Source organism: Phyllostomus hastatus, unplaced genomic scaffold (genome assembly GCF_019186645.2).
Source record: "Phyllostomus hastatus isolate PE091 unplaced genomic scaffold, TTU_PhHast_1.1 phas_scaffold_193, whole genome shotgun sequence".
Taxonomy (NCBI): domain Eukaryota; kingdom Metazoa; phylum Chordata; class Mammalia; order Chiroptera; family Phyllostomidae; genus Phyllostomus; species Phyllostomus hastatus.
In genome coordinates, this window is record NW_025334015.1 from 7571539 (window position 1) to 7596217 (window position 24679).

At 47.7% G+C, this 24679-nt stretch overlaps 1 protein-coding gene across 5 annotated transcripts in view; it reads right to left on the reverse strand.

Annotated features, from left to right (window-relative positions):
* The window catches only part of NTM (neurotrimin), a 939739-nt gene that overhangs the window by 199500 nt on the left and 715560 nt on the right, over positions 1-24679 (reverse strand). The window lies entirely within an intron of this gene.

Sequence of the window (24679 nt, forward strand, 5' to 3'; positions counted from 1 at the left end):
AGCAGGGGACCTACACAAGCAGTTTAATAGCCAACACTGTACAGGGCGGAAGTGGCTCGAGTTTAACCCTGAACGAACAACACCCAGCCCCGAACCCAAGGCAGGAAGTCCTTAAGACAGGCACTGGATGCCGACAGACAGAGTGACCATGGCCCCGAGAGGTGAGGGTGGGTACGGGTGGAGATGCAGAGAGGGATGCGGTGGGTCTGCAGGTGCAACATGTCAGCCAGGGAATCGGTCCTCTCAGTGCAGGAGCTGCGCCAGCCACTCCTCCTGAAGCACTTTCCTTTGACCAATGAGGGACAATAATTGTCTCAGTCCTTCACAGAAACTCTTGGTACCTTTGGTGATATCCTCAATTAGCTGGCCTCTGTAGGACGCAATTCTAGTTGGGCTGGAGCAGACGTAGTTCTTTCTCTGCATAAACTAGTCCCTGCTCTTTTTTCATTCAACAAGCTCAAATTCTTCTCTAATCTCCCTCCAATGAACCACCTTCTAAACTCTAGACACTGGGGGTAGGTATTAAGAGAATCCAGTCTCACCTCACCTGGCTGGTCGGCCGGGCAGCCAGCCCCTCCAGCTGGCCTCTTCCCTCTGTATTTAACCCTTAGTGTCTACCTCCCTTTCTGTTGTAAGGGCCTCTCTAGCAATCTGTTAGAGATTTATTCATGCAGAACCCTGCAGGAGCTGCCACAGCCTTCAGGATGAAGCTCACACCTTTCGGAATAACCCACCAGGATGCCCGGGCCTCCCTGAGCCCCATCACCCTGCACAGGGGCCATGTCACTGCCAGTGTCTCCAGTTTTCTCAGGTGGCATCCTCTCCCCTAGCTCCAAGCCAGTCCTCATGCGGGCCCCTCTGTCCAGAGCACCTCTCCTGAACTCTCTCACCCATGCATGCCTCTTTCCACATTTTCCTCTGCCCCATTGCAGCTGCGCTGACTTCTGCCACTCCACAGCACCTACACACCTCTGGCACATCACTTCCCAGGCCACAGGGCTATGGACAAGGCGGGGCGGGTATATTTTCTCTATCTTTGTGTTTGTGGTCCCCGAGGTGTGTTCTGCCTACCATGGTGCCTTGCCATTATCACTGTGCTGCAGTGAGGCACACTGCAGAAGGCAGGCATCCCTCCTAAACCAGGTGTCTCTGAGACAATAGCGAGCCTCAGGCACAACCCAGACACCCACATCCCCTGCGCTGTTCTTCATGGTTACTCATACCAGGACACCAGGGGCCCAAAGGGCCTGCGCAGGCAGCCTGGGTGAGCTCACTCCTGGAAGTCACTGAGCCCTGGGTTATGCTCCGCAGGAGGTGGCACACGAGCAGGGAGCATGCAGCACATGTTTTACAAGACTGTTTTTGTTAATTACCCAGAAAAATAAGAGCTCACTTTTCCCGTGCGTGGCAGCATGTAAAATCCTTTAACTTGTAATTATATCTTGTGGAATTATCAACACAAAGCTGGAGGTGGAAACGAATCTCTAACCCCAGACCTGAGGCTATAAAATGGGTAATTGTGGGCAAGTCATTTCACCTCCAAGTCCCTCAGTTTCTTCCTCTGTACAAGACAAGTGATCTCGGAGAGCCCCCAGCTTTGCGGGAGCACCCAGCACCTCCGTAACTGCTGCCCAGCTCGCTGATGGGCAGTGCCGTCTGAAAACCTTCACTGTTCCTCTCTTTGCCAAGGTGAACAGAGAGAGGGGAAGTTAGGAGGTTAGAATAGGAAGTGGAGTAGAATTATGAAGGCAAGGATGCCAATTACTGAAATGCAATACATGCAAACATGCCTCCGCTTCTTATGCAAATTCTTGAAAGAGGGGGTATAAGTACAAAAGAGCAGGTTTTATTTCACCTCAGCTGGACACAAAGAATCAAATAATATTAATCAGAATTGACATGCATGGAGTAAGATTAGAAACATTATTACTCCTTCCATTGTAATTGTCAAGGGAGTCCCACCAATAAGAAGACAGTGGGGTAAAAACGTGGTATCTTCCCCTCCCTTCCACTTGCCAGACACATTCTTTTGTTCTTAATCTTGTGACCATATGACTGACATGCTACTTCCAAGCAGCTCCCTAACAAAGTTAACCTGTTCTCATCTTTGAGGCTCCGTTTCGTTTTCCCATGCCACTAATCACTTGATTTCTAGCTGCAGGTAGTCTCTCTGCCAAGGTGATTTCCGAATATTGGTCACCTCTGGCCTCCACTCTCCTCTTGAGAATATTTAGTGCTAAAACAAATCTCCTACTCCCAAAGTCCCAACAGTGTCTGAAATAGGTTCTTCTAATTAAGAACAAAATGCACTTGGGTAGTTTAAGCTTCATCAAAACCTGTTTAAAATGTTCAGTGAGCAGAACACCAAAGGAGAAGGCAGGTGGCATTACTACTATCTGTAAGAGCTAAGATTGTTTGCAATAAAAAGCCTGAGTCAAATAGCACCAGAGTCCTGACCAGCGTTGCTCAATTGACTGGGCATCAGCCCACAAGGCAAAAAATTGCTGGTTGGATTCCCGGTCAGGGCACATGCCTGGACTGCGGGTTCGTCCCCAGTCGAGGGGCATAGGAAGGGGCAGCGGATCAATGTTTCTCTCTCACATTGATGTTTCTCTCCATCTATGTCTCTCTCCCTTCCTCCCCCCCCCCTCTAAAAATACATAAATAAAATAAAATAAATGCACCAGAAATTCAGGAAAAGGGGAGCACAAGGAAAAGGGACAAGAGCCGAGGCGAGGGTGAGGGAAGTGCGACCCGAGCTGACCCTGTGTTGCACCGGCGAGGCCCAGGCCCCCGGCGCCGCCAGCACTGTCCTCTCCTCTCTGGTCTCTCTAACGCAGTGAAGCAAACCTCCACTTGAAGTGACTGGGGGAGGGAGGCAACTGTTTTGTGAGTGAGCTGAAGAAAAAAACAAGAATATTGACAGTAAAAACCCAGTGTCTATTTCCTAACTGGTTTTCTTGTTCAATGACTTCACAGCACAGCAGACAGGAAGCAGTCAGTTGACCACACTTTTCAGCTGGCATGGAGAGAGAACCCACCTAAACTCCCTATTTATAAATTCCATCTTAAAATAGAGCGTTCCTGTCCTGAGAGTGAGGCTAGGAACCCACAGGGTCTAAGTGACTGGGCCATCGCCCAGGGCTCTGGGGTACAGGCTCATGTAGGACTCGGGCTCTGGGGCCAGTTTGCTGCCCCATAGTTGTCTCAATGGGAGTCAGACATTCTGGATCCATTCGTGTGCAAGAGGCTGGAAAACTGCCCTCTAAGTTGGCACTAAGCTTGTCATTAGAAACTTAATAGAACCAATACTTCTTACCCAGTTGTGTGAATTATGCCATGTCACTCTTTCTAGAAATGCACATAATTTTATTTACCATGCTCCTATACGACCACCTCCAAACTTCTCTTCTAGAATATATCGCCACATAGACTCTACCATCCTACTCCCCATCCCCTCACACACTGTTTTTGCAAACTGCACTTTCTCAGGGCCATACTGGCAAGAGAAGTCTTCCCGCAGAAACCTTCTATCCCCCCAAACCCCATTCCGTCCCAAGGCAGAGTTCCCAGCACTGTCCATGGGGACTTCGGGCCTCACCAGCCATCTATCCATGTGACTTCCTGGGAAGTCAGCTGGGTTAGACGAACCACTGCACTCCGGACTATAACACCCTGGAAGACCCTCAGTGGCCCCTATTCCTGCAGGGGGGAGATGTGAATCTCTGCAACCCGGGCCAGTGTGCAGTGAGCGCCACCAGGCCTCTGGGGAGGCAGCCTCTGACCCTCTACCCTCTGCCGTCCCCGAGTAGCTTCTGAACCACCGCGGAGACGGTGAGCAGGACTAGCCGCCTCTGAGATGTCATATTCTGCATGCGTGCTCAAGACATTTATTATCTGTAGAACATTGTTAGGAAATTGCTCTGCTATTTGATTTATGATAAATGATTAGTAAATATGTTGATCACAGTAAATAAAGCTTGTACAGAGACTTTAATCAGATTCACATACATTAGTGTCTGGGAGATCTGAGAAGCAAACCCTCGAGGAGGACCTGCTGTATCAGTCACCACGAGCTCCCTGTCTTCCTCTGTCTCCCTCCCGCCCACCCCTCTGCACCAAGAACTCCAACCCGGTCTGGCCTGCTTCCCAGTGCAAACCTATGGTCACCAGCAGAGGAAAGAAGAGGACACACAGGTGAGCTCGGCCAAACCGAGGAATATCATTTGTCCACGAAAGCCTGAAAAAGAGTGTAAAACTTTCAAAGTGCCAATTCCTACACGGGAATCCTGCTTGGTTCAGTCACTTGAAGGAAGAAGGGTCGATGTGAGGCCAGAGCCGGGCTTTGCAACTTACAGACCATAAACTTAGACATCACTGAGCTGGCTGGCATGGCGTCCTTTCTGCTATTAATAGCAACTTCTTCCATTCTGCTTGCCCCAGAAAACGAAATGAATGAGGCTTGGCTGCAAGTGTAGGAGAGAATAAAACCCAGGGTGGCAATAAATTGGCGTGCGGAGTGGCAGACACTGTAATCCGCTGGAATGACGCTCTGACTCAAGGAAAAGAACCTCTTTGGGGAACCAGTGAAGGGAATCAATGCCCATAAAGGCATCCGAGGCAGCAAGCAGCAGCAGAAAAAAAAGAGATACTGTTGACCGGGACATGCAGCAGATTGCAGGTTGTAAAACAAAATAGAAAGTCATGAAAATGGCGGGTAAAGGGCACGACGGTGTGCTGTGGGTGTTAGGGGGCCTGTGCTATGAGGAACACAGGACTTCCCATCAGTCAGAGGGTCAGAATGCCAAGACTCTGTCTGCGGGGCCTTGGGCTCCTATGGTATAGATCCATCTCTATGCACAAACCGCAGAGAAGGGAGAGATGGAAGTATTTATTGCCACTTATGTAATAGGTCTATTTAGAAACACTTTCTGACCAGCTTATCAGGGTATTCATACATCACACGCGTATTGAGCTGTATTCATTTAGGGTTCAGGTTGCTTTAACCAAAGACTTTCCTGGGAAGCATGCCAGGGTCTGTTTTCTGGAATAAGTCCACTTTTCTGTCTCCTTCTCCACCTTCCAATCCAGCAGAGGGCAGAGTCAACCCATAAGACTCAAGCTCAGGACCCTGCGGGGCAGTTTGTGGAGGAAGAGTCCCAGGAGAAGGGCCCCAGAAGCAAAGCAATAGATACATTTTTCATCCTGTAAGGGGAAGACAGGGACACTTCCCAGAACTCTCCAGACCAAAGAGGGAGAGGAGAACCAATAAAGAGTGAGTTAAAGTGCCCTGAGTGTGCAGGGCCTCAGTTTCCCAACCTGTCAAACAAGCAGAGGAAAGAATCATTTCCGGGGCACCCTGCGAGTGAAGCCATCGCACAGATCACAGACAGCACGGGACAACCGAGGAGGGGCAAGGGGTGATAAGACCAGGTGCCAGATCCCAGCCAGGGCAGAGCAGAAGAAAAGCTCACTCCACTTCCAAGGCTCTTGCCTCTGCCTGGGGCCTCCCCCTCCCTGGCCCCTTCACCCAGCTCTTTCCTGGGGAACATACCAGTTCTCACCCTTTTCCTCCGTCTTTTCTTTGCTGCCATGGCCACCCTCTCCAGCTCCTCTCCTCTGAGGAGAAATAAAAGTAAAACCCAAAACAACTCCTAGGGGGGAAATGACAGCAGCTGCTTCCTCCCTCTTCCCCTGGCCCCTCCACAGGAAGTAGCTGCTAAGTTCAGGCCCACTGCCAGCCATGGAGAGAGCTTTGATTTCCAATCCGATAGCCTCATTTTGTCAGCCTCTGCAAATGGCAAACAGCTCAGTTCCCATCTATCACAGAAAAGAAGATGGGTGATGGAAGGGAAAAAAGGAAAAGAAAGCTGCCCTGGGACTCCCACACTGAGTAACTGGCACAGGCATCTCCTGTGCTGTCCCTGTACCTCACCACCTTGCCATTAAGAAGCCATGGGCCACAGCCGGGCTGCAGGGACACTGCCTTCCTGCTATTGGTGGCAGCGCTCTTGTGCCCACAGTTTCTATCCATCAGACTGTTCTTCTGGGAAGGATGGATGGATGGAAGCATGGTCCTTTTGGTCTTGGCTGTTTATAGTTCTGTTCCCACCACACATACCCACTTATGCACATGCTCACAAAATGTGACGCTGGGGAGGGTGTGTCAGAAGATTACATGGTAATGAAAACATATTACAAAGGTTATATGATTTTAAAAAATATGATGCTACTCCTTTCCTGGGCTGTGCTTCTTCCTCTGCATCCTTCCCTGCCCTGAACCTTAATCTGCCTTACACACACACACACACACACACACACACACACACACACACCCCCAGCATAATATTCTTCTACTTCCCTGAATCCTGTGGGTGCATGTGATTTAGTCTAACTACCTTGGGTATCAGGAGAAGCATCCTTCATTTACTTGGTCAGTCAGTGAGCAAAAAAACCCCCAACAAACCCCAAGTGTCCCTACTGTGTGCCAGCCACTGTGCTCGGGGCTGAGTGCACAAATATGCACATGGCAGGGTGCCAAATATGTGGTGTCATTGGTGCCAAATGGTAGGGTGCCATTGTGTGGCCAAAGGCAGGGTGTGTTCGGGGCAACGCTAGTGCTTTGCAGTGTGAAGTAGACACCTGGCACACTTGCGGAATTACAAGAATGTAAAACTCTACATTTTATAAGCCACCCCCCGCAACACCCAGTGTTCAAAGTCAGGTCCACAGATTTTCCTGGTGCATAACCCGAGAATCACTCCTGAGAGGGCCAGGGGTCTGAATAGGAAACAGATCTGTAAAGCAACCCGGCATTTCATGAAAGGCCTTCCCTCAGAGTTGTTCTAGGGCATCTGGGACGTAGCAGCTGGGTATGCAGTTTCCAACAGGACAGGGATGCGCTCAGCTCTGCCCTTTGTGGGCACTGCTGCCCACAGGAGAGAGGCTGAGGAGAAGCAGCACTGACCAGCCTGCCATCCCCTCCCCCCACCCACAGCAGGCCATTCCAGCCAGTGCCCTGGGGAGGTCGAGGAGGGGACAGAGATTGAAGACTTTTACCCAGGTTAAACATTCAGGGCGGGAAGGATGCAGAAAGAAAGGAAGGCGTGGAGCATGATAATGATAATGGCTGGCATCTATCAGTCACCGGCAAAGCCCAGGCACCAGGGCTCTGTGCTGAGCACCTTACACGCTTTATCTTCCTTGATTCACACAGCCCTCTGAGAAGGAGCTGTCAAAAATATCTCCGGCTTACAGGTAGGATTGTGAGGCCCAATAAATCGATTGCCCAGGGCCCCCTAGTTAATAAATTACAGAGTAGGGACTGGCATTCTGGTAGTCTCTGTCTAGGAAACCCATACTCTACAGTAAGATCCCATTTTGCCTCCTGTTTCCGCCTTTGACTTAGTGGATGGGTGCAGAGTCCCAGATGAAGCAATGGGACTAGAGGAAGGAACTCCAGTCCCCAAGATGAACGGTCCTCTACAGCTCTCTAGTGGGTGCGTGTGGCTGGTCTTGCCTGCCCACTCTGGTGGTTAAAGCCTTCAGCACAGGGGCCATGCTGCTGGGCCCCAGGGGTGGGTAATACCAGCGGGCCCACTGCAGGCACGCAGACGCCTCTCCACGTGCACCGAATGTGCACACAGTGGTGTGTACAGGAAGGACCAGGGGCAGGGGCATTCGCTGGTGCTTCTCAAGGAAGACGGGCTTCAGGCCATAACACAGCCCTTGACTCTCGTGCACTCAGACGGCTCTGAGCAGCGCTCTCCAGGGATCTGCACAGTGGACCACAGACACCCCATCAGTGAGGTTTTCAGTGACTGACGGGTATCCTAGTGAGTCTTCCGAGGACATGTTTGGGTTTAGAAGACACAGCGGATTTGTGTCTGTGAATACATCTTTGTAGAAAGCACAGAGATTTACCTACCCCCTCACCCAGTACAGATCCTCTCTTCTGACTACCCTCTTGTCCCCAAACCAGCCTCATGCCCTTCCAGCCCCTTCTCTGTCCTTGCCATGGACAGTGAATTTTATATGAAGCTGTAAAATTTGATGACAGCTTCCCCTGCCAATGTGGCCCTCACATGGATCCTTCGGTGATATACAGCACTGACCCTCCGGCAGTGGAGCAGCCTCATTGCAATGAAAGAAAAGAGGCAGAAAGAAGCAAGGGGAAGAGTGCAGACCAAGACACAGGCAGACGGGCAGGACAGGGCACAGGGGAGGGAAAAATCAGAGGAGGCCAGAAAAGAAGAGCATTCTATAAATGGGAATAAGGAGGAAACAGAGACGGGTTTTCCCATTCGCTTGGGGTTATTGTGGTTTCCTGTTGGGTAAATGAGTGTGTGTGCATGTGTCTCAAGACATCGGGAATCCAATTCTGAGCAGCACTGTGACAAGGCCCAAACCTGGAGAAATTCTGGGCCAGAAACGACTCAGTGTCTGTAAAGAAATGCCGACTAAGGAGCCCACATCTGGATCGGGGTGGGAGGGGGGCAGTGCTGGGAAGGGGCTGCAGTCCTGCCCGAGGCTCCCAGGCAAAGTGCCCTGGGAAGTGCCTTTGGTCTATTCAGGGCACCCCCGGGGTCTCAGGGTCACCCCCACCCCCTTTCAGAGGCCACCCTGCTGGAATCTGTCCTCAGGAACTCCAGGCCAGAGGAACAAAGGCTCCTCAGCTCACTGACAGTACCCCGGGGAGAAACAGGGGACCCTTGTTTCTCCCTGGGGCAGATGGGGTACATCTTGATGCTCCCTCAACAGTCATGAAGTCTGACAGTAGGTGGCCTTGGAGGAGCCCAAGTTCATTGCTATAAATATTTGTTCCCATGAAAACCATGTTGATTTGACTTGAACAGCCTCAGGGGAAGCTGATTTGCTGACTATGGAGTTGCCTAATAAAACCAGTTGGAAGAGAATCTTACAGAACACTCCAGCGGGGAAACCGTGTCTGCCTCTCCAGGAGTCCCACACACCAAGATATGTCCCTCTTTGCTCTCGCCCCTTGCCTACCATGTTCCCGCTCTGTCTCCAGCAGCTATTGCCTTTAATACTAATTCTCAGCCTTGGTGGGCTCCTAAGCTGCCCTGTCTCAGATCTCCCTAAAAAACCTGGCACACTGTCATGCATCCCAAGCATAGGCTCCTGCTCAGGGTGCAGCTCCTGAGCACAATGTCAGCCACTGCTTCCCTAAACACGCTATTCAGCACCTGCAGCATCTTCCCTACCTTTCCAATTAATAGGCAGTTTGGATGTTCCCCTTTGAGCTTTGGGCGCAGAGGCAGAGGCTGAGTTGAATGCCAGCCCGTGGTGTCTGGGTTATTAGACATGTCTGCAGAATGCAGGTAATGTGTGTTTCTGCTTTGTGCAACTGACACTAATGGCACATGCATAAAATGGAGCCATCTTCCAAAACACACGTCAAAGGAATATATTTACCAAGCACAAAAGCTAGGAGCAGAGGAATTGAACGCTAAGGATAACATGTTTGTAGAAAAGTGATGTACTTAAGTTATTATGTATGAAAACTATTGGCAATATTGTCAGTCCAGGCTCTTTGGAGAAAGAGGATGAAGAGAAGGGGTGGGTCTACCAGCTGGACAGAGGGGCATGGAGCTGTGTGAGGACATAGACTAACGAAGTGGGAAGGCAGAATGAAAGGGGAGTTAAAGCTTTTGATGCAGAATTTAAGAGAGGGACAGGAGAGGATTTCATAGGTCAAAAGGGAGGATGGCAAGAATAGGGTCCTGGAAGGACCCAGTTTGCACCTGTATTTTCTGTATTTCTCAGTCCTTTTCCTCACAGAGTCGGCTGTTTTCCATTTAGCTCCTCATCTCCCTCCTTTCATCACCTCCACTTGACCCCAGGAGTCCAACACGTAGCTTACATTTTTGGCTGGTATTTCATATTAGAATGTGGTATCACGTGTTGTTACTGCTTTATGCCTTTTGGTTTATATGTTACTTTCTATACTTAGACTTTGAAGTTGATTTGTGCTTTGAGAGCAGGGAGTTAACACCATGACCCTGATTTTACAGTCAAAGCAAACCAGGTCCTGGGAAGAAGGGCATATGGGAGTCTTCACAGGAGTCGGGCTCACGATGAAGAGGAACTGTACGTCCCCGGGCTTGTAGAGAAGAGCCCATCTCTGTCTCTAAAATGAGAATAAAACCGTTGGCTTTTTCCCACTTCTCTCTGTCAGTGCTACAAACTTGGAAAAGTGTTAAACTAGAAGAACACAGGAAGGTGATCATTTGAAAGATTTTGATAGCAGAAAAAAGTGTCAAAATGATTAATGTGAGACATCAGATCATCAGAAAATACTAATTAGTGTACATGCTCATCACCCCCACCTCAAACTCCGTTTTCATCCAGCCTCGTCCACCTTAGCTCAGCTGATGGTGGCCCAGTCTGAGCCCGTCAGCTGCGGTCATGGGGTCGAGACGACAAGTACATGGTAAAGCAGAGAGCATGTCCGTGGGCAATCTAGAACAGGTGGTTAGCTCTCTCGTTGCGATTGGCCTGCCTCTCCCTTGGAGGATGAGGTGGCTATGAATCCTCGCAGAGCCCTAAGCAGACAGGCATATAGTACCCTCCCCCACTCTCAGATGAAGAAAGAAACGAATAATCAACATAGATGGTTTGTCCAACGTGCTATAGAAATTTCACCTTTGGAAGAGCCAGAGGTCTGGCTCCCTACGTGGAGTGATTAAAAATTTCATCATTGTAGGTTGCCCCTCTCGTGCCCACAGAGAAGACCCTGGGTGGGACTGTCTGTACAACCTGTTGCCTACCTACAGGAGGACACGAACCCCTGGAGCAACCTCTTACGGGGCTCAGTCCATCGTTTCCAGGAAGATCTAAACTCAGCTGGGTAAGCTGAGGGTTGTCACCCCTCCTTGCCCCTGTTCTCTTCACGTTTATGTGCTTTGATTCACCAGTCTGCCAAGCTCTGGGGAGAAGGCCAGCGTTCTGGTGTTCTTTCAAAAACCTCCTTGATCACATGTACTGAGAGATCTCCAGAAATACAATGTGTGCATTTGAAAAAGCCATTAGCTCTGAACAGTTTTAAAGCCAGACCTGTTTAACATGTGCAGAAAGAAAACAGCAACATAAACAGAGGAAGGGACAAAGACAGGGATTTAAAAAGCCCTCAGCTGAGCTGTGCAACCCAGCTGCGACTGGAGGGGAGGCCAGTAGGGCTCGGACTGGGGGCCTGACTCCACAGTGCGCCAGTGAAGTCACACAGTCTCCTTCTCCTCCGCTTCCTGTTCATTTCCTTGCTCTATACTAGCTCTGACGGGGACCCTTTTATTGGAACATATATTCTTTATACAGCATATTATAAACTCTTATGTCCTCATGAGCTGAGGCAGAGTTCGCCATGCCATTGTGACTCTAGCCCTTGGTGGACAATGTCGTCTGAACCAGCTCAGCGCTGCCTTCTGAACATCCACCCCAGCTTTGTCTGCACATCACCAGGTGCTTAGTTTCATTTAACAGCTCTGCCCATCTGTAGCGTTCCTGCAGAAAATCCCCAGAACCCAATGGAAATGGCTCTTTGGTGGAGAGGAGTGAGGCCACAAGACCAGAGAACTGCCTGATATTTTGATTGTGACCAAAAATGCGTAAGATGGCAAAGGCAAACAATCTAATGCACTGACCTGCACTGCCTCCTCACCCAGCCATTTCCCATCCTGACTGAGGGTATGAAAGTTAATGACTCAGACCGTGCTGGGGGGTGGGGGCAGCTGGGCTAGCCAGATCCAGCCTTTGGAGGACTCGCTGGTAATGAATTTGGCGGCTGCTGCTGCTGCTGGGGCTCCAGCTGAAACCTTTGCTATTGGAAGAGTCAGTCGTGAGGTCACGTCGGCATTTCCCCACATACTCGGATACCAGGCAACGACGATCCCTAACACGGTGCTGTGTGCTCTGGGCCATACAGCCAACCCTGGCAGCACAAGGCTCGGGGACAGATGGTCTCTACTAGTAGGTACCACATGCAGAATGAGCATCTTCCTCCCACATACCCAGCTTAGAGGGAAGACCACAGAGTTATGGCATCTGGGAGTACCAAGTGCCTCTGGGCACCAGCTCCAGAAGTTGCAGGAAGGTGAAGAGGACCAGTTGATGCCTCATGGGGAGGCTCTGTCCATTTAGGCAGCAGGAAACGGGAGTCACCCATGGGTGGGAGAATATCTGTTCATCCATTGGCGATTGGACAATGAGGCTGAGAAAAAATGAGGCAAGCCAGCGAGAGGAGCTTCTACTATCTACTGTTTCTCTCTTCGCCCCTCCTACCCCCATTCACCCCCTTGAGGACATCATCCTTAAAATATATTTCATTTCACAGCTGCATTATGGTACCACAAAATCCTTGGAATCCAATTTAAGAACAGATTACCTCCTCACTTACTTCATTTGAAGCAATTACATGTTAATTTTCATTGAAACCAGCCTAATGCATACCAATCTGATGCTGCAATCTCATTTGAATACTTAAGGGAACATCCACCAGGTTTGGGGCTCCAGAGATTTATATTTAAAGGGCCACTCCATCATTCTCTTCACTGGTGGTATCTCATCTGCTCTTGGTCTCCTCCCTGCAACCGCTCAGGAAGGCAGCACTGCCGCGGGGGAGAGAAGGGCAGGCCAGCGTGCTCCACACCGCAGGTAGCTGTCCTTGGAGAGGAAGCCCATCTTCCGGGGCTTCTGTGTTCTCTCCGCCATTTTGCCATGCACAGTTGCAATGAAAACACCTCCTCCACCTCGCTCTGTCTTCCTCCCAAAGTCAAAATTCCTTCTCTGCTATCTGGGTAGGGAAGGCAAGGGTCAATGCCAAGGGCCAGCCTTTGTTCAGCCACCATCTACAGTCACAATCTACAACTGCCTCACATTGTCGATTACTGCATATTGTATTCCCAGCCATTCACCTGAGGAGGAAATAGCTTTCTAGACAAGCTCTGTGCATTGATTTAAGTCACTGGTAATTAATAATACTCAGGGAATTTGAAATCAGCTGGTCTTTTCGTTTTAGAACAAGAATGTTTTCTATTCTTATTCTTAAAAAAAGGCTTGTTTGCTTAGTTTATGAATTTAAACTAAAGAAAACCATGTCTGAAGCTACAATTTAATTAGACTGTAAGACTGTAAAGGACCCCAAGACTATTGTGAAGACAATATGTGGGGTACATAAATGTGTTTTATATTGTGTTGTAATTAATCTATGCTGACATGGAGGCAGGCAGATGGGGGTGACAAGATTGATTTAATTCAAGAGTCCAGTGGCGCTGGTTTCAGAGCAGCCCAAGTTCTGTTTTGAATGAGAAACATAGGGGCATGGGGATAGTCAAGGAACTGGACGGATGCTCAGAGCCATTGGCTAGACTTTTGCCAAGAGGCAGGACAGGTGTCCTGAACGTGTGCATTCTGGGTGCTGCGTGGTCACTGAGTGCCTACTGTGCACCTGCTCCGAGAGCGAGGAACAGAGCAGGGAAGAAAATCATTTTTAAAGTGACCAAGGCCCTGTTCTTGTGGTGCATACACAAACAAAGTAAAAAATAAGCAAAATATATCAGATGATGCATGCGATGGGAAAATAGAGTGTAAGGAGAAGGAGAAATGTGGCTGGTGGTGCTACTTTACTATTTTATTATAATTGTATCATATTGGCTAAGCAGATTAGGGCCATTGCCTTTGGGATTTTCTTCCTGGGGGAAATCAAGGGGCCTAGTAGGAGTGTTTCTTCAGTGTTAGTTACACTAATGATGGCAATGCTTTATGTATTGGGGTAATTTCAAAGGCCCCTGCCAAATCACAGCCCTCCACTTTTGAGAGTAAATGACTTGTGACTTTTCTCTACCAGTAAAGCTTAAAAAAACAAAGGATCTTATGTGATACATCCAGTAGGACAGACCAGGAGGCACACACAGACCCAGAAGAGGGGTCCACCCTCACCGGCCCCAGTTGGACACCTAACACACCTTTCTAACCTTTTCAATTTCAAAAACATTTAAAAAAGTGACATTTCCTTCTCTATAGAGGGCTTGGCAAATATGCTTTTTGTCTTCATGAAGCAAAACTGAATACAATTTGCATTGCTAAAGGGTTTACTAGACTAGTAGAAAATGGTTGCAGTACAGAGAAATGAGAATTTAAAAGAGCACTCTTGATTTCTAATAAACAATTCTTCTAGAGCAGAATGTGAGTGAACACGAGTCACTCAGAAACTTTGGACTTCCATGACTCAGGAGGGCTTGGGAGAGTTCTGCGTTGCTCAGTCTGTGCCAGGAACTAGTCTTAGCTCTTCAGAAAATATCAGCCTGAGCTCTATATTATCCTCTGTGGATATTTCTCCTTCAACCTGGCTCATCACAACGCCTTCACCTTCCTTTTTCCCCTAAACCTGTTCATTCCCCCCTGTTCATTCATTCACAATATTTTAATTAACTGCAACACTTTTCATCTTCAAGTCAGCAAACCAGGATGGCAGCAGGGAAGAGTTGAGCCATTTGTTATGTGGGGTGAAGAAAGGGTTATAACTCAGTCATCCTCAGCAGATGTCATGCTTTTGGCCTGATTACTTACATTTCCATGGCCTATCATCATTTGCCAGACTTGGGCATTCATTCATTCAGTACCATTCTGTGCCAGGCATGGCACTAGATGATGTGGTATAAGAAACAATCCTTGCTTTAAAGTGTCCCCAGTGACAATGAGGACATGAGGTGGTGACCACTATGAGAACAGTGAGTGCAGGCGGCTTCGAGTGCAGCACGAGGGCTTGGCCATCCACACATCTGCTCTCTTGTTCATTCCCTATTCTCCTCTCCCCTGCTCTGAATGGAAAGCATGATGGTTCCTATATTTTCCAGTCTTCCTGGTCCTCTGACTTTGGCATTGGCTTGGTCAGTGGAAAGGTAAGAGGTGGGAGAAAGTTCTCTCCTCTTTTGTTTGAGTGCTATCCATGGCAGTGGCTCTGTCTCCCAGAGGACTTCAGCCCCTCCCTGCACAGTGTAGCTTTTGCTGACTTTGCCCAGCTCTGGGCTCAAATCAGTCCTTCACCCTCTATCCCTCCTGCTGTGGAGATGCATGTGGATGTGAAGGAGAGTAGTATAAGGTCTGTCTGGAAAAAGTCCAGCCATTGTTACTATAACAAGAACGGCTTGTGTGACATCAATATAACCTGAAGCCAAGGAGAGTGTTCTGGAATGTGCATGGGTGAACAATGACAACCTTACTATATTAGTCAGTGGAGGTGGTAGAAGCCATTGAGGGAGCATGTGCAGTGTGGCTGTTGCATTTAAAATGACTGAGCAAGTAGAGCAATGAATCGGCATCAAATTTTGCCTTAAGTTTGAACATTCCTCCATGGAAACTATTTGGATGACTCAGAAGGCTTTCAGGGACCATGTGATGAGTGCAGCACAAATAAAAGTGTGGCACAAATGAGAACCCACTGAAAGTGATCTGTGTTCTGGAAGACCTGCAAAAGCAGAACACCTGAGAATGTTCAATGTGTATGGACGGTGATCACAAAGATCAGAGAACTGTGTGAGGCCTCAAGGTGCCTACTTTGAAGGGGACTGAGGTGTCATTGTCCTATGGACAATGTTGCTTGTATCTTCTTCAATAAGTGTCTCTATTTTTCATACCACATGGACAGACCTCATATAATTGGCTATTGTTTAACCTCTTGGTTGCTTTGTCAGCCTCCACTTGGCTTCTCAGCCTGTTCATCACCTCTATCATCAGTGTAACTAAGTATTGATATAGGAAGAGTGGTTTCTGACTGATACAGGTACCTCATTCAGATTGATGAGGTCAGAAGCATACTCAGAGTGTACCAGAGGAGATCACTCCTGAGCTGAATTTGGAAGAAGCTGTAGTAGTGAGCCAGGAGGAGTGGGGCTGAGTGCATACAGGAGGAGGATGAGCATTTGCAAAGGTGTTTTTGGTTGCTCTGCTTAGTGCACACAGCTCTGATGGGCAGAGGATCTCCACAGTCTAGTGGCAGTGAAGGAGCCGAATTCAACCACCTTTGCCATGATCATTTGGAATGATCTGCATTTCCAGACTCCTAGAAGGTCTGAGTGCTAATCAATGAAGGGGGAGGAATGCAACATCATCGTTCTAGAAATAAAATAGCCATTAGAACAACAAGGACAGCTGGTCAGGGAAACACTAAGTCATAGCATCTGCAGCAGATCTTGGGCCCAGCGCTGGTATCCAAAGCTGCCGTGTACATGGTTACCGGCTGTGGTGGAGTGTCACAAGTCCACAGGGATGGCTGTGCCTCTCTGTACAAAAAGAGCCGGCCTACTCCTTTATAACACCTACTTGAAGTTTTATAGAAAAGTGTTACGTATGCCCCACCCCGACCTTGCTTTTAACTACTGGGAAATACAATGCAAGGTCCCAAGCACGGGAGGTGACAAACATTAGGTAAGAAGAACACTGTGTGCCCAGAGAGGTGAGCTTTGGACTGGAAGACATCCAGAATGTTCCAGTGCACGATTTTCATTAATTTCTGCGTGTCCTTGAGGAAGTCAACCTACCTTCCTGGACTTGGGTTTCCTCATCTTCAAGAGGCTAAATGAGAGGACTTGCAAGATGCTTCTCCTTCAGTTTTCTACTACTGTAGTTAGGGTTTAAAAAGCACACTTGAATTCCCCACACGCGTCCTTCCCCTACAGTACTATGAACATGTTACATGCCAAGGCAGAGCAAATGGAAAATGCAGAGTGTGGGGGGAGGGGGTGGGCAGTGAAGGAAAGAGCAGCAGCGGCTGAAGAAGAGTGTGCTTTTCATGAGTGTGGTATTATTTTTGGAACAATAATTTTACCTCATGTAAATTGCCTAATTGCGGTCCTGCGAGCAAGGCAGCAAACCCAGGGCCCTGCATGCACTTCTGGTGGTGGACCCAGAAGGGGCACATACTGAAGAAGAGCTGGGGTCACGGGGACCTGAAGCATGAAAGCTTTCAAAAAGGCAGAAACGTGTTTCAAGCAGCACCGGCTCTCACTACAGGAAGCAACCGCCTTGACACATGCCTTGTACAACACTTGCTCTTTATTTTGAACACATTTTTTAGATGTCATGTCTAAAGCAAGATAAGACCTTTTCAATAACATTCCATATTTACACCTCCTTTATTTTTTTAAACAAAAGCTTGTATCTGAATAAAAAAACACATCTTCAAAGGATGCCTTTTAAAGAATCCACGGGACAGAGGAAAATGTGTGGATGATGAAGTAAGTTCAGCTGCACAGTATTTTAAAAACCCTACTGAAGAGGAGGAAGGGTGACATGAACAGGGACAAAGAGACTGGATGCTTGGGAGAAGGGTGCAAAAATGGGTAAACCGGATAGTCCGGGTGGAGCTGTCACCAGCGGGGCTGGGGTCCTGGGCCTCCTGTGGACTTTGGACTCTGTTCCTGTCCCTGTGTTCTGCCCGCGCTTTGCCTCCTCACTCCCCCCAAGAGCTGAGAGTCGATGAGCCCTATGGAGTGCCTGGGAGTCCCTTCAAGTGCGGCCGTACTCTGGAAAGCGATGGCTAACGTTAACTTCGGGGGTCTACATTCACTGCCTCTCCATCACTTCCAGATGAAATTGGCTTTATTGACAGCCCAGGAGATGAAGGAAGGCATTTTCTTTCTTCTTTCCTTTTTTTAATTTTCACCCAAGGATATGTTTTTCATCAGCGAGTGAGGGAGAGACATCGATGTGTTAGAAAAACATTGATTGTTTGCCTCCCATGTGCACCTCAACTTGGGACGAAACCCCCAATCTAGGTGTGTGCCCTGTCTTTGAATCAAACCGGCAATGCTTTGGTGCACAAGATGACACTCCAACCAAGGGAGCCACCCAGCCAGGGCAAGACATTTTCTTAACTGCCTGGTGCTGGACACACCCTCTGGGAGTTGAGGAGGCCAAGCCCCACCTCCTGCCTCTCACACCCCAGCCTGGGACAGAGGCTCTGCAGTCAAGCTCACTGGGAGGCAGGCTGATGATGCGTGTGCAAGGCAGAGAACTCAGGCACACCTGAGCTGTCTGAGCACTTCCAACCTGACACAAGCACACACTTGTTTTAATCATTAGGGTACACAGACCTGAATGAGCCATGGGGGCGAAATGTGTACTTGGTGCACGCGGGCTGGCTTTGAGATGAAGAGAATTCAGGTCATGGCGTTAAGTAAGATAGCTTTCCTCTTTGTGATCTGTGGATGAAAATACCATTTAAATGCAAATCACTGAGGCATTTATTACAACCACTGCTATGATTCCAAAGTTATTTAAAAAGCAAGTCGCTGGAGGAATATCTTACAACCACCCAGGTGGAGGGCCTCTGTAAGGTCGGCTGGGCTGCGTCACCACGGAACACAGCAGGGACAGAGCCCGCTCTCATCCTTCTCAGGACCAGGGCAACCAGGCACTCTGTACAAAGTGCACTAAAAAGGACGTACTTGGAGGGGTAGGCACAGCAACTAGGAGATGGTGACTGGGTGGAGGAGATTTAAAAATCTCTGCTAGGATGAGCTTTCATCTCTCTACACACTGAGAGGGCGGGCCCACAGGCCCAGCAGGGATTTGAGGGCCTTTCAGAGATTTTCTGGAGGTGACAAGACCCCCTCTGGCTGTTTCACCAGCTGTGATGAAAGGAAGGTTATCCTGGTGATCTTTAAAATATTTTGAAATATTTTAAATTATTATTGTTCATTATTTATCTAAACTAAAAAAGTTATTTATATGTGTAAATATTTTAACATACAGAAAGAGCTGCTATTGTCTCATTGAAAGGCATGTTGGGAACCGCCCTGACTGGTATCAGAAGCTGAAACCCCCGCCTAGGCTAAGGCTAAGGGAATGCCCTTGGAACCCTAAGCCAGCAAGGAGACAAAAGCTTATCTCCCTGACAGGAATGCTGCTTCTGCTGCTTTATTCATAACTGAACCCCAAAAAGCTTGGTCGGTTAGCCAAAGACGGGTAAGATTCCCCAAGGGGGGAACGATCTAAGACAGGCACGATCACATGGGAGGCCCCCCCAAAAGAAGGACTTGGGGGGCTGCAGCAAAAGGGGGTGATGGACCCTCGCTCCTCGTCTTTGACATAGCCTGAGTTCTCATTGTCTGGGAGAAAATCTCCTTATCTCTTGGTTGCCTTAGTTCCCTTGCTCCACCTAAGCCTGAAACAATGACAGGGTGGTGCAGCTCTGTGCTGGAAAGGGCGGATTCCCTGGGTGATCAGGCCTAAGAAAGAATATGTAAATTAATGTGAAACCTTCTTTGTTTAGAATGCTCTCAGTTGAATGAGAGGGGTCCAAGAAGGAAGTTAGTTTGTTCCTCAAAAGTCTTACAGCTCTTTTACCCCGACTCAAAATAGACTGGCAGAGTTCCTTGTTTTCTTTGGTTCCTTACTTCCCCCTAATGAGTACTGTACTATACCTGAATTATTATGCAAATGAGCCCAATAAAAGCAGGTATGGACAGTAAATCTGTGCGCTCCCCACTGGGGGGGGGGGGTGGCCATTTCATCCCTACTTCCCCACAGAAACTAGTCTGTCTCTGTGCATGTGTTTTTTCTCGTGTGTTTTTCAGTGAGCCATCTGCAGCATTCCGTGGTCACTGCTGGCTGGTGACCCACACATCAAAGGCAGGCTGTACAAAAACCCGGGGACATGATGGATTGGTAGCTGCCCCCCCAAACCGGAAGACTGCTACCCCACAAACATGCAAGGGCACATGTGTCCCAGGCCCTGTAACTGTTCATCAGACTGACACAGGCATTCAGGACCCACCTAGGCCTCCCAGAGCCTGGGGAGTTTAGGATCAGAGAGCAGGGTGCCTTCTCCAATGGAAGGCTGCACCGAGGGGCCAGGTCCACTTTTACCCACATTGTGCCCAGTGGTACCTGCTCTCCGGATGAGGGTCTGGTTTTCTTGCTGTGAACTGGGCCAGCCACGCCCATAGCAAGACTGAAATATCATTTATATCAATTCAGAGAAACTCTGAAGGGATTTTCTAAAAAGTCCTATTATTTGGAATGGTTTCTGAAAATTTATTTTTTCCTTTTTGTGTCTATATTCCCCTCTCCTCCATAGGTTAGCTGCACCCATTCATACACCTTGTCTTTCAAGATGTGTAACAAAGTTAAATGTTAAAGGAACACTGGCTTCTTTCACTCACCATGCAGTGCCTGATAGTGGACAGGACAAATGGTGTGAGACTGCTTCAATTGTGGTCTGTTTACAATGCATCCATCTGCACGGCCCTGTCTCTGCCTGAGCCACTCACTAACCAGAATGCACCACATAACGGCCATGCTTTGTGAGATGAGAAACTGGAGAAACCGGGAAGAGTAATGACTAGCTTGGTCCTCATTCCAGACAATTGGGGAAAGCAAAACAAGAGGGGAAGTATGGCCTTCTGTTGCATGGCAGAGCAGCTACTTGCCATCTGAGTCATTTCTGTTGAAACAAGTAAAGTTTTCCTCTTGCTTTGCCAAAAGCCCATGTTAGAATCAAACCAACTTCCTTCTGCTTCAAGCATCAGTCATTGACAACCTTGCCAGCAAACGCAAACTTGTGCTAAAGAATCTTTATTAATAATCATGATTATGGGGGCCGACTCCAATCCCAGTTGGTGTTGCCTGCTGGATAAGTATTCTCTAACTTACCTATTAAAGAATTTTGATAAGGAAGTCATTCGGTGGAATAATCCGAAGCCTAGCACTTATTTTTCTTTAGTTGACTTTGACTTCGGAGGCATCTACAATTCTTTTCAGAAGGTCAGTTCTGAGCTCTCACCGGTGTTTCTAAAACAATTCACACTTCACACATAGGAGATGGTGGCTCTGAGGAGCTCGGGCTTGCTGAGAAATGCAGGAGACACAGCACAAAAAATGAGACATCATTTCCTGATGTTCATCCTTGTGTTTAAACCTCTAGGCTGTATTAAAGCTGTACTTAAGCTCATAAAAAGGAGTTCAGGATAATACATTCCTTCCATTCACTTACCCTGCTCTAAAGAATTTTAGGTCTGAATTTTTATACCCCAGATTTTTTTCTAAGAAAAAGAGATAGAAAGGGAAAAAAGTCCATAGATCTTGAAAACCTCAGACAGATAACAGAGGCATATATATTTATGTGTGTGTGTATATATATATATATATATATATATATATATATATATGCATTATATATATGTGTGTGTGTATACACACACACACAGACATACTCAGAAACCTTTGGGGACTACCTGCCACATTTTCACTTCTCTTGTAACACGGAGTAACAATCTAACATCCTAGTTTCCTCTACAGGAAGAGGACTTGTGAATATAATGTACATAAATACAGAAATTCAAGAAAAAACTCTGTATTCACTCATTTAAATCTTCAAAATATATCCAGAAATAATAGCATGCTTGAATATAATTTTCAAATTTAAAAAAATTCCAAAATTTCTTCAGTTACTTCTTGTCACACAATTTTGACTAAACATGAATATGATTTAAAGCATTTGCCAATATTTTTGTAAAGTCAGTTAGCCCAAGAAGGAGAAGACAGTTAACCCCACACAACAGCTTACACAAATAAGGAACCTCCTTAGTGCATGCCTCCCGTCCGCGAGCTCACGCTGCTGCCACTGGCTGACAGCACAGCCCTCCAGAGAGGCCACTGTCCTTGACAGGCATAAGGCATGTAGAGACACTGAAGAGGATATTATTTCCTATGTTTTTCAGTACTAGAAAAACTGAAATTGTGGGAACAGGAATTCATTTATTCAATCATTCGTTCACTTTGTGAATACTTCAGCACCAGGCTGCAGCCGGGTACAATTCTAGGCCCTGGGGATGGCATGTGAAAGACAGGTTCCTCTGCCCGTGCTGGTTGGAGGACAGAGACACTAAAACTAGGTGCGAGTTTATTTCAGAGAGCAACATGTGCTCTGAAGGTCATACACCGGGCAAAGGACTCCACGCAGGGGTGTCCAGCCTTTGGGCATCTCTGGGCCACACTGGAAAAAGAAGAGTTGTCTTGGGCCACATGTTAAATACATTATGACACGTGACCACAAAAATATCTCATGATGTTTTCAGTAAATTTACGATTTTGTGTTGGGCTGCATTCATAGCCATCCTGGGCCCCATGCGGTCTACAGGCCATGGGTTGGACATCCCTGGACAAGAGATTCATGAGCAAGTTGAGCAGAGGGGTGGGAATTCTCTTTCTTTGCAGAAGTCCATTTTGAGGAGGTGGCATTTGTCCTGAAATCTAAATAGTGACCAGGAGTCTGCCAAGAGCAGATCTGGGGACGGAAGAGGGAAGCAAACGTGCTGGGAAATCAGGAACTCCAGGGTCATCCAGAGTAGAGAGCCCAGGGCCATGGGCTCAGTGATCTGGGGAAGCACTGTGAGCCTTGAACTGGAGTGGAAGGCAGGTAGCACTAACACCTTGGTAAGGGCGCAGGATTTTACGTGTAAAGTTTGGTCTAAAGAATCCTAGGCAGAGAAGTCGTATGAACTGATTTGTGTTATAAAAAGACGTCTTTGACTTCTTTTTGGAGAACAGAGTGTAAGGGGAGATCAAGGTAGCAGGGAGGCCAGTGAGGAAGATCATGATGCAGTTATTGTCATTCTTGACAATAGGTTTGACTAGAGGCTGTGGAGGTAAAGATCACAGTATGGATCAGGGTTTTATATTTTGGAAGTAAACTCAGCAAAACTTGTGGATGGATTAGAAACATGGGCAATGGCAGGGCTGCTAGGAACAATGAAGGAGGTATAAAGTTCCGCTTGTACATTTTTTTTTTTTTGATCAACGAGGTAGAAGGTAACTTTTTTTAAACTGAGCTGCAGTGGGCTTAAAAAATAAAATTTGAAAGAAAAAGCAATACTATTCTTTTAGACATGTGTATGCAATGGCCTGTTGGAATCATCCCTTGAATTCTTAATAAGCATTATCATTACAAGTTGGCATGGGGTTGTTCATCAAATCATCACTCCTACAAGTCTGGGGGTCAGTGGAGATTTGGGGGCCAAGATGTAAATTCATGAAAAAGAACTTGAGAGTATATGCACAGATGGGGTACAAAGACACAGGGTGCAGTCCTTTACCATGCCCTGCTTCAAGATGGAATGGGGCTCAAGCAATGTGCAGTGAAGTTGGACAGAGGAAGCTAGGGGTGTGAAGTGTCATGGAAACTAAGAACATTAGAAGCAATGAGAATGCATCATAGATTGCTGCATAGTGTGCAGGCTTTAACCCGTGTTGAAAAAGTTTACATCTTTTATTTGAACTGCCATTCTACAACAGCGCACTGCAGGGGACAGGAAAGCCTCAAGGCATTACCAGTCAATAGAAAAAGCTAGTTTCGTGGCATGTGAAATTGACCTCATCTGGACAGCAGGAAGACTGGATGTAGAGGTAGTCTACAGTCATACAGCCACAATGCTGGCTCATCCTTCCTGTTACTGAAAGGTAACGTGTTTAAGAACAGACCTCTCTTATAGACACAGGGAGTGCTACCGTGTTGAATAAGTAAGTGCATGCATTGGAGAGTTCTGCCTGCCTTTTATGGAATTGTTCTAACTCAGAAGGGCAGCTCAGTTTATTCTCAAACCATCACAAAGCCTTGAACTAAAATAATCCAGGCATATGTTCCCTAACCTGTTGTAAATATCAGCGGATAAACTATCCCAATCATCACCAGAGAATTACGCCTCACTCTGATCTACACCAAACCTTTTGGCTTATCCCGGTGAAGCTGTGAAGGGCAGCCCGAACCTCAGAGGCACTGTGGATGCACTGGGGATGTTGCTGTGGATGCCTAAGACGTGTCGGCGTGAATGACTTCGCTCTGGACTTTCCACATTTTAAACAAACTCGGCTCTGTCTGAGTTTGTTTAAACTCTCTGCAGGCAGCTCATAGGTGGGCAGTGGGCTCAGACAGATGGGACACCGAAGAGAGAGGAAGCTGCGCAAATGACAAGTGGCCAGAGCGGTGGCCAACCTGGACACCTTCTGGTGTGTACTTTTGTTTACTAATCTCCTGTTCTTGGCAGCTCCTTTGGCGCGGTCACATGGCTTCTCCACACGGAGCTGCTTAATTGCTGCCAGCGGATAGTTTGACCCTTTTTATCCAGATGGCTCAAATCTCCCCGGTGCCGACGATGCTGCCGCTTGCCCAGAGAAAGCCCAGTGGCCTCATTACTTCTGAACAGCCCCCCTTCAGAAGAATTCCCCAGTGATGCTCACCTTGGAAAAGCTAAGTTGAAACATCAAACATAAGGCAAAGGAAACAGGGTGGGAAGAGAGGGACGAGTGCCAGGCATCGCTCCCCTATTCCCTTCCGTTTCTGGAATATGAGTGTTTATTTATAACTCAACATTCAAACTAATTATTAGCTGAAGGCTTTCAAGTAAAAATGTAGGTCAAGCAATATTATGTGGGATAATGGCAATTGTTTCAGCTTCAGGGAGCATGTAAGTAATTGAAACTCACTATTTCACTGACTTATTACAGACCAACCTCCACCCTATTAGCCGTGGGGCACAGGCTCCCAGACCACCCTCACACTGACTCAGCTTCTAGACCCCTTTGCTAGAGGCGCTGGGTTTACAGCAAAGGCTCTGCAGATCAGTGTGGCCGGCTCCAAGGTACTCTGCCCCTCCCTCCGTCCAGA